This window comes from Schistocerca piceifrons, unplaced genomic scaffold, assembly GCF_021461385.2.
Source record: "Schistocerca piceifrons isolate TAMUIC-IGC-003096 unplaced genomic scaffold, iqSchPice1.1 HiC_scaffold_943, whole genome shotgun sequence".
In the NCBI taxonomy this organism is placed as follows: domain Eukaryota; kingdom Metazoa; phylum Arthropoda; class Insecta; order Orthoptera; family Acrididae; genus Schistocerca; species Schistocerca piceifrons.
The window spans coordinates 1,090,001-1,097,500 of NW_025729216.1; the positions used below are offsets into that span (position 1 = coordinate 1,090,001).

The window sequence follows — 7,500 nt, forward strand, 5'->3', positions numbered from 1 at the left end:
TCGCAGTCGCAAAAACGTGGGGCAAATATATTACGCGGAAGAGTTATAACAGACCGAGCCCCACTGCATGGGGGGAGTCTTTGTCACTAATGTACACAGATGGAACATTTTGGACTGGAACCAGATTACCCGTACACACGGCGCTGATTAGTAATCAATGCAGAGCCATCAAATTACAGAATATATATACAACTGTCCGTATACATGCTGAAAGAGTGTGCCCACAATGGGAACCACACGTCAGCCAGACACTCTCATCACGCACCACTCTCTGCTTCTAACGGGCGCACATACAATATGTAAGCACCAGCATGGAACAACATCCAGTGCATCCTCTCCGCCACATTACACAATCCACACTATCACAACCAGACCAGGAGGTCCATGCGGAAAATAGAATATCCCCCCCTTTCGACATCCACCATTGCGCAGATAAGGCACCAATACCCACACATGTCCTATACAACGGTGCACCCAACATCACAATAGTACCTCCTGTCACAGCCCACAAACAATGACCTGAGTCAAAGACACAGGTCTGACACAAGCATAGAATTGGAGCGCCGCCTCTAATAAGCCAAAGGTGCATCCTGACGTGACAAATCTCATCATGTCACAAGCATTCACTTACTATAATCACTATCAACGAACGTGCCGCCCCCGCCCCCCCCCCCCCCTACACCTTTCCTTACAACAACGTGTAACCTAACCTAACCTATGTTGTACCTTAACCTAACCTATGTTGTGCCTTAACCTAACCCATGTTATGCCTTAACCTAACCCATGTTGTGCCTTAACCTAACCCATGTTGTGCCTTAACCTAACCCATGTTGTGCCTTAACCTAACCCATGTTGTGCCTTAACCTAACCCATGTTGTGCCTTAACCTAACCCATGTTGTGCCTTAACCTAACCCATGTTGTGCCTTAACCTAACCCATGTTGTGCCTTAACCTAACCCATGTTGTGCCTTAACCTAACCCATGTTGTGCCTTAACCTAACCCATGTTGTGCCTTAACCTAACCCATGTTGTGCCTTAACCTAACCCATGTTGTACCTTAACCTAACCCATGTTGTACCTTAACCTAACCCATGTTGTACCTTAACCTAACCCATGTTGTACCTTAACCTAACCCATGTTGTACCTTAACCTAACCCATGTTGTACCCTAACCTAACCCATGTTGTCCCCTAACCTAACCCATGTTGTCCCCTAACCTAACCCATGTTGTCCCCTAACCTAACCCATGTTGTCCCCTAACCTAACCCATGTTGTCCCCTAACCTAACCCATGTTGTCCCCTAACCTAACCCATGTTGTCCCCTAACCTAACCCATGTTGTCCCCTAACCTAACCCATGTTGTCCCCTAACCTAACCCATGTTGTCCCCTAACCTAACCCATGTTGTCCCCTAACCTAACCCATGTTGTGCCTTAACCTAACCCATGTTGTGCCTTAACCTAACCCATGTTGTCCCCTAACCTAACCCATGTTGTCCCCTAACCTAACCCACGTTGTCCGCTAACGTAACCCACGTTGTCGCCTAAACCTGCTCTGTAATTGTTATACGACTCGTTCAATTAGTGTAGTGTTGCCCACCCGCAACCCTCGCAATATAGTTCGCTACTCGCACTGCCCGCTCCCCTGTGTATCGCTTCATGTTAAACACCTTGCAAGTCTTGCTGACTTTCCACATGCTCCTGCTGTACACTGTAATGTGGATGGCAGCAGGACGTACATGCCGCCCCCCCCCCCCCACCCCTCCCCACGTCCCCACGTCCCCACCTTGCCCCCTGCCTTCGCAAGCTGGTTGGTGACAAGTTTGCATGTTCAATGCCCTTCGCATGCGACGTACGCAGGCTACGTTGTGGTGCGGCCTGTGTCAACTGTCCGCTGATGTCGTACGCGTGAACCACAATCTGTACTGCACATTCGTCCTTATGTACTGAATGATACATCGTGGCACATGTGTGACCGTACAACGACTGCGCCCAAAAACGGCGGACCATACAGTGCAAATATTGTGCACGCAGCTACGTGTCGTCTCCCTATGAGAGCTGGATTGCAGTGTGGTACGCCATAGAGACGTGTGGGAGGAACGGACGCCGTGGATGGCGATCAGCATGAGCTGTCTGTTGATGTATTCGGACCTAGTCGTCTCTCCTCACACACCGTGATGGCATGGTGCACCGCGTTCCATATCTGCGACATGCTACAGAGGCCGGTTGACAGTCGTTCGAGCAATGGACATCGCATACGTACGGGGGCCACCTTCCACGTATTGTCTAGGCGTGCACATTTTGTTGCGTGTATGTGGGCAGACGTAGTGTGGCGTGACACCTGACACAGGCATGCAATAATCGTTGAAGTTGCAAATGGCGATGGACGCCTGCGTTTTCTGGTGAAGTTACGCAAATGAAGAAATGGTAACCTGTTGTGGTGCGGTTGTTCTCGCTAGGGGTGAATCGGTGATGGCGACGATAGGTTGAGGTACTAACCGGTTGTTCCAGCGATACCCACCATGCCGACGAAACTGAACGGCATCTGGGTGTGAAGCGATACGCGGCGGTGGCTGGGTGGGACCGTCCCCGGCCGGTGAGGGGGCGCCTCCCGGCGTGCTGGCCGCGCGGTGCGTGGGCGCACGCGCTACAGCCGGCTGGTGGGGGCGGCCAGTGGCAGGCGCGCCGGCCGACGGACGCGGCAGGCGTCGCAGCTGCGCGCCGGCGCACCCTGCGCGCGGCGCCGTGCGGCCAAAGTAGGTCCTCGCGGGCCCGGTGCGAAGCGCGGTGGACATCTTCAGTGTGCTGGTCCGATTGAGGACTGTGTGCGTTGAGGATGCGCCGCCGCCCGGCGCTCGGCGCCGCGACGCCGTCTGCTGCTCGGTCGCCCCAGCGGTTCTCGCTGGTGGTTTGTATCGCAGCTGTGCGGATGTGTTGGCGCGTGCGCTGTGCTGGGAGAGTTCGCTTCGGCACCCAAGTGGGGCTTTTGTCCTTCTGTGGCGCTGGCGTTGGAGCTGCCGGTCACCGTAGGTGGCGCGTGTTGTCTCCCGCCGGCAATGCCACGACAGCACGCTCCCGGGCCTCTGTCGGCAGCGGCAAGCTCAGTTGGGAGCACGGGTGGTCGCACCGAAAGCGTCTACTCGCCTAACTCCGGGCGATTGCGCCTCTCTCGAACCCGACCAAGTACTTGGGACGGCGCTGCGCGCCGCCGGGACCTGAGAGGGTTTCGAGGTGTATTGTGCAGGGGAGCTCAGCCTCCTCCTGTTTGCAGAATGATTGAGCGGACGCTTGCGTGTTCGCGCGGGCCCCCGGGACACACTCCCGGGCGGCCGGCTGCTCAGCTCTAGTTGACGCAGCTCCCTGGTTGATCCTGCCAGTAGTCATATGCTTGTCTCAAAGATTAAGCCATGCATGTCTCAGTACAAGCCGCATTAAGGTGAAACCGCGAATGGCTCATTAAATCAGTTATGGTTCCTTAGATCGTACCCACGTTACTTGGATAACTGTGGTAATTCTAGAGCTAATACATGCAAACAGAGTCCCGACCAGAGATGGAAGGGACGCTTTTATTAGATCAAAACCAATCGGTCGGCTCGTCCGGTCCGTTTGCCTTGGTGACTCTGAATAACTTTGGGCTGATCGCACGGTCCTCGTACCGGCGACGCATCTTTCAAATGTCTGCCTTATCAACTGTCGATGGTAGGTTCTGCGCCTACCATGGTTGTAACGGGTAACGGGGAATCAGGGTTCGATTCCGGAGAGGGAGCCTGAGAAGCGGCTACCACATCCAAGGAAGGCAGCAGGCGCGCAAATTACCCACTCCCGGCACGGGGAGGTAGTGACGAAAAATAACGATACGGGACTCATCCGAGGCCCCGTAATCGGAATGAGTACACTTTAAATCCTTTAACGAGTATCTATTGGAGGGCAAGTCTGGTGCCAGCAGCCGCGGTAATTCCAGCTCCAATAGCGTATATTAAAGTTGTTGCGGTTAAAAAGCTCGTAGTTGGATTTGTGTCCCACGCTGTTGGTTCACCGCCCGTCGGTGTTTAACTGGCATGTATCGTGGGACGTCCTGCAGGTGGGGCGAGCTGAAGGCGTGCGACCGCCCCGTGCGTGCTCGTGCGTCCCGAGGCGGACCCCGTTGAAATCCTACCAGGGTGCTCTTTATTGAGTGTCTCGGTGGGCCGGCACGTTTACTTTGAACAAATTAGAGTGCTTAAAGCAGGCAAGCCCGCCTGAATACTGTGTGCATGGAATAATGGAATAGGACCTCGGTTCTATTTTGTTGGTTTTCGGAACCCGAGGTAATGATTAATAGGGACAGGCGGGGGCATTCGTATTGCGACGTTAGAGGTGAAATTCTTGGATCGTCGCAAGACGAACAGAAGCGAAAGCATTTGCCAAGTATGTTTTCATTAATCAAGAACGAAAGTTAGAGGTTCGAAGGCGATCAGATACCGCCCTAGTTCTAACCATAAACGATGCCAGCCAGCGATCCGCCGCAGTTCCTCCGATGACTCGGCGGGCAGCCTCCGGGAAACCAAAGCTTTTGGGTTCCGGGGGAAGTATGGTTGCAAAGCTGAAACTTAAAGGAATTGACGGAAGGGCACCACCAGGAGTGGAGCCTGCGGCTTAATTTGACTCAACACGGGAAACCTCACCAGGCCCGGACACCGGAAGGATTGACAGATTGATAGCTCTTTCTTGATTCGGTGGGTGGTGGTGCATGGCCGTTCTTAGTTGGTGGAGCGATTTGTCTGGTTAATTCCGATAACGAACGAGACTCTAGCCTGCTAACTAGTCGCGTGACATCCTTCGTGCTGTCAGCGATTACTTTTCTTCTTAGAGGGACAGGCGGCTTCTAGCCGCACGAGATTGAGCAATAACAGGTCTGTGATGCCCTTAGATGTTCTGGGCCGCACGCGCGCTACACTGAAGGAATCAGCGTGTCTTCCTAGGCCGAAAGGTCGGGGTAACCCGCTGAACCTCCTTCGTGCTAGGGATTGGGGCTTGCAATTGTTCCCCATGAACGAGGAATTCCCAGTAAGCGCGAGTCATAAGCTCGCGTTGATTACGTCCCTGCCCTTTGTACACACCGCCCGTCGCTACTACCGATTGAATGATTTAGTGAGGTCTTCGGACTGGTACGCGGCATTGACTCTGTCGTTGCCGATGCTACCGGAAAGATGACCAAACTTGATCATTTAGAGGAAGTAAAAGTCGTAACAAGGTTTCCGTAGGTGAACCTGCGGAAGGATCATTACCGACTAGACTGCATGTCTTTCGATGTGCGTGTCGTGTCGCGCAACACGCTACCTGTACGGCTCGCAGTAGCCGTGCGCCGCGTGCGGAACCACGCGTGCCTCTCAAAACTAGCGGCAATGTTGTGTGGTACGAGCGCTGAAGCGCTGGAGCGGCTGGCGTGCGGCACCTGGCGCCTGGCGCCGGTTTTGAATGACTTTCGCCCGAGTGCCTGTCCGCTCCGGTGTGGAGCCGTACGACGCCCGTCGGCCGTGAGGCCGTTGGACACAGAACGCTGGAACAGGGGCCGCCACACGCCTCACTCCCGCCTATGCGACCGTCTCGAAAGAGGCGGCGGAAACTGAGAAAAGATCACCCAGGACGGTGGATCACTCGGCTCGTGGGTCGATGAAGAACGCAGCAAATTGCGCGTCGACATGTGAACTGCAGGACACATGAACATCGACGTTTCGAACGCACATTGCGGTCCATGGATTCCGTTCCCGGGCCACGTCTGGCTGAGGGTCGGCTACGTATACTGAAGCGCGCGGCGTTTGCCCCGCTTCGCAGACCTGGGAGTGTCGCGGCCGCCTGTGGGGCCGGCCGCGTCTCCTCAAACGTGCGATGCGCGCCCGTCGCCTGGCGGTTCGCATACCGGTACTTTCTCGGTAGCGTGCACAGCCGGCTGGCGGTGTGGCGTGCGACACCTCGTACAACGACCTCAGAGCAGGCGAGACTACCCGCTGAATTTAAGCATATTACTAAGCGGAGGAAAAGAAACTAACAAGGATTCCCCCAGTAGCGGCGAGCGAACAGGGAAGAGTCCAGCACCGAACCCCGCAGGCTGCCGCCTGTCGTGGCATGTGGTGTTTGGGAGGGTCCACTACCCCGACGCCTCGCGCCGAGCCCAAGTCCAACTTGAATGAGGCCACGGCCCGTAGAGGGTGCCAGGCCCGTAGCGGCCGGTGCGAGCGTCGGCGGGACCTCTCCTTCGAGTCGGGTTGCTTGAGAGTGCAGCTCCAAGTGGGTGGTAAACTCCATCTGAGACTAAATATGACCACGAGACCGATAGCGAACAAGTACCGTGAGGGAAAGTTGAAAAGAACTTTGAAGAGAGAGTTCAAAAGTACGTGAAACCGTTCTGGGGTAAACGTGAGAAGTCCGAAAGGTCGAACGGGTGAGATTCACGCCCATCCGGCCACTGGCCTCCGCCCTCGGCAGATGGGGCCGGCCGCCCGCGCGGAGCAATCCGCGGCGGGGTCGTGTCCGGTTGCCTTTCCACTCGCCGCGGGGTGGGGCCGTTCCGGTGTGCGGTGGGCCGCACTTCTCCCCTAGTAGGACGTCGCGACCCGCTGGGTGCCGGCCTACGGCCCGGGTGCGCAGCCTGTCCTTCCGCGGGCCTCGGTTCGCGTCTGTTGGGCAGAGCCCCGGTGTCCTGGCTGGCTGCCCGGCGGTATATCTGGAGGAGTCGATTCGCCCCTTTGGGCGCTCGGGCTCCCGGCAAGCGCGCGCGGTTCTTCCCGGATGACGGACCTACCTGGCCCGGCCCCGGACCCGCGCCGCTGTTGGCTCGGGATGCTCTCGGGCGGAATAATCGCTCCCGTCAGCGGCGCTTCAGCTTTGGACAATTTCACGACCCGTCTTGAAACACGGACCAAGGAGTCTAACATGTGCGCGAGTCATTGGGCTGTACGAAACCTAAAGGCGTAATGAAAGTGAAGGTCTCGCCTTGCGCGGGCCGAGGGAGGATGGGGCTTCCCCGCCCTTCACGGGGCGGCGGCCTCCGCACTCCCGGGGCGTCTCGTCCTCATTGCGAGGTGAGGCGCACCTAGAGCGTACACGTTGGGACCCGAAAGATGGTGAACTATGCCTGGCCAGGACGAAGTCAGGGGAAACCCTGATGGAGGTCCGTAGCGATTCTGACGTGCAAATCGATCGTCGGAGCTGGGTATAGGGGCGAAAGACTAATCGAACCATCTAGTAGCTGGTTCCCTCCGAAGTTTCCCTCAGGATAGCTGGTGCTCGTACGAGTCTCATCCGGTAAAGCGAATGATTAGAGGCCTTGGGGCCGAAACGACCTCAACCTATTCTCAAACTTTAAATGGGTGAGATCTCCGGCTTGCTTGATATGCTGAAGCCGCGAGCAAACGACTCGGATCGGAGTGCCAAGTGGGCCACTTTTGGTAAGCAGAACTGGCGCTGTGGGATGAACCAAACGCCGAGTTAAGGCGCCCGAATCGACGCTCATGGGAAACCATG

The 7,500-nt window shown here is 56.1% G+C and overlaps 2 non-coding genes and 1 pseudogene across 2 annotated transcripts; all 3 read left to right on the top strand.

The window, feature by feature from the left end:
* Positions 1-3,354: 3,354 nt before the first annotated feature.
* LOC124772944 lies at positions 3,355-5,263 on the top strand. The gene has a single exon (XR_007014395.1). It is a non-coding gene; the product is annotated as a small subunit ribosomal RNA (ribosomal RNA).
* Positions 5,264-5,614: 351 nt separating this feature from the next.
* On the top strand, positions 5,615-5,769 carry LOC124772636. The gene has a single exon (XR_007014105.1). It is a non-coding gene; the product is annotated as a 5.8S ribosomal RNA (ribosomal RNA).
* Positions 5,770-5,957: 188 nt separating this feature from the next.
* Positions 5,958-7,500, top strand: part of LOC124772549 — a 4,756-nt pseudogene continuing 3,213 nt past the window's right edge.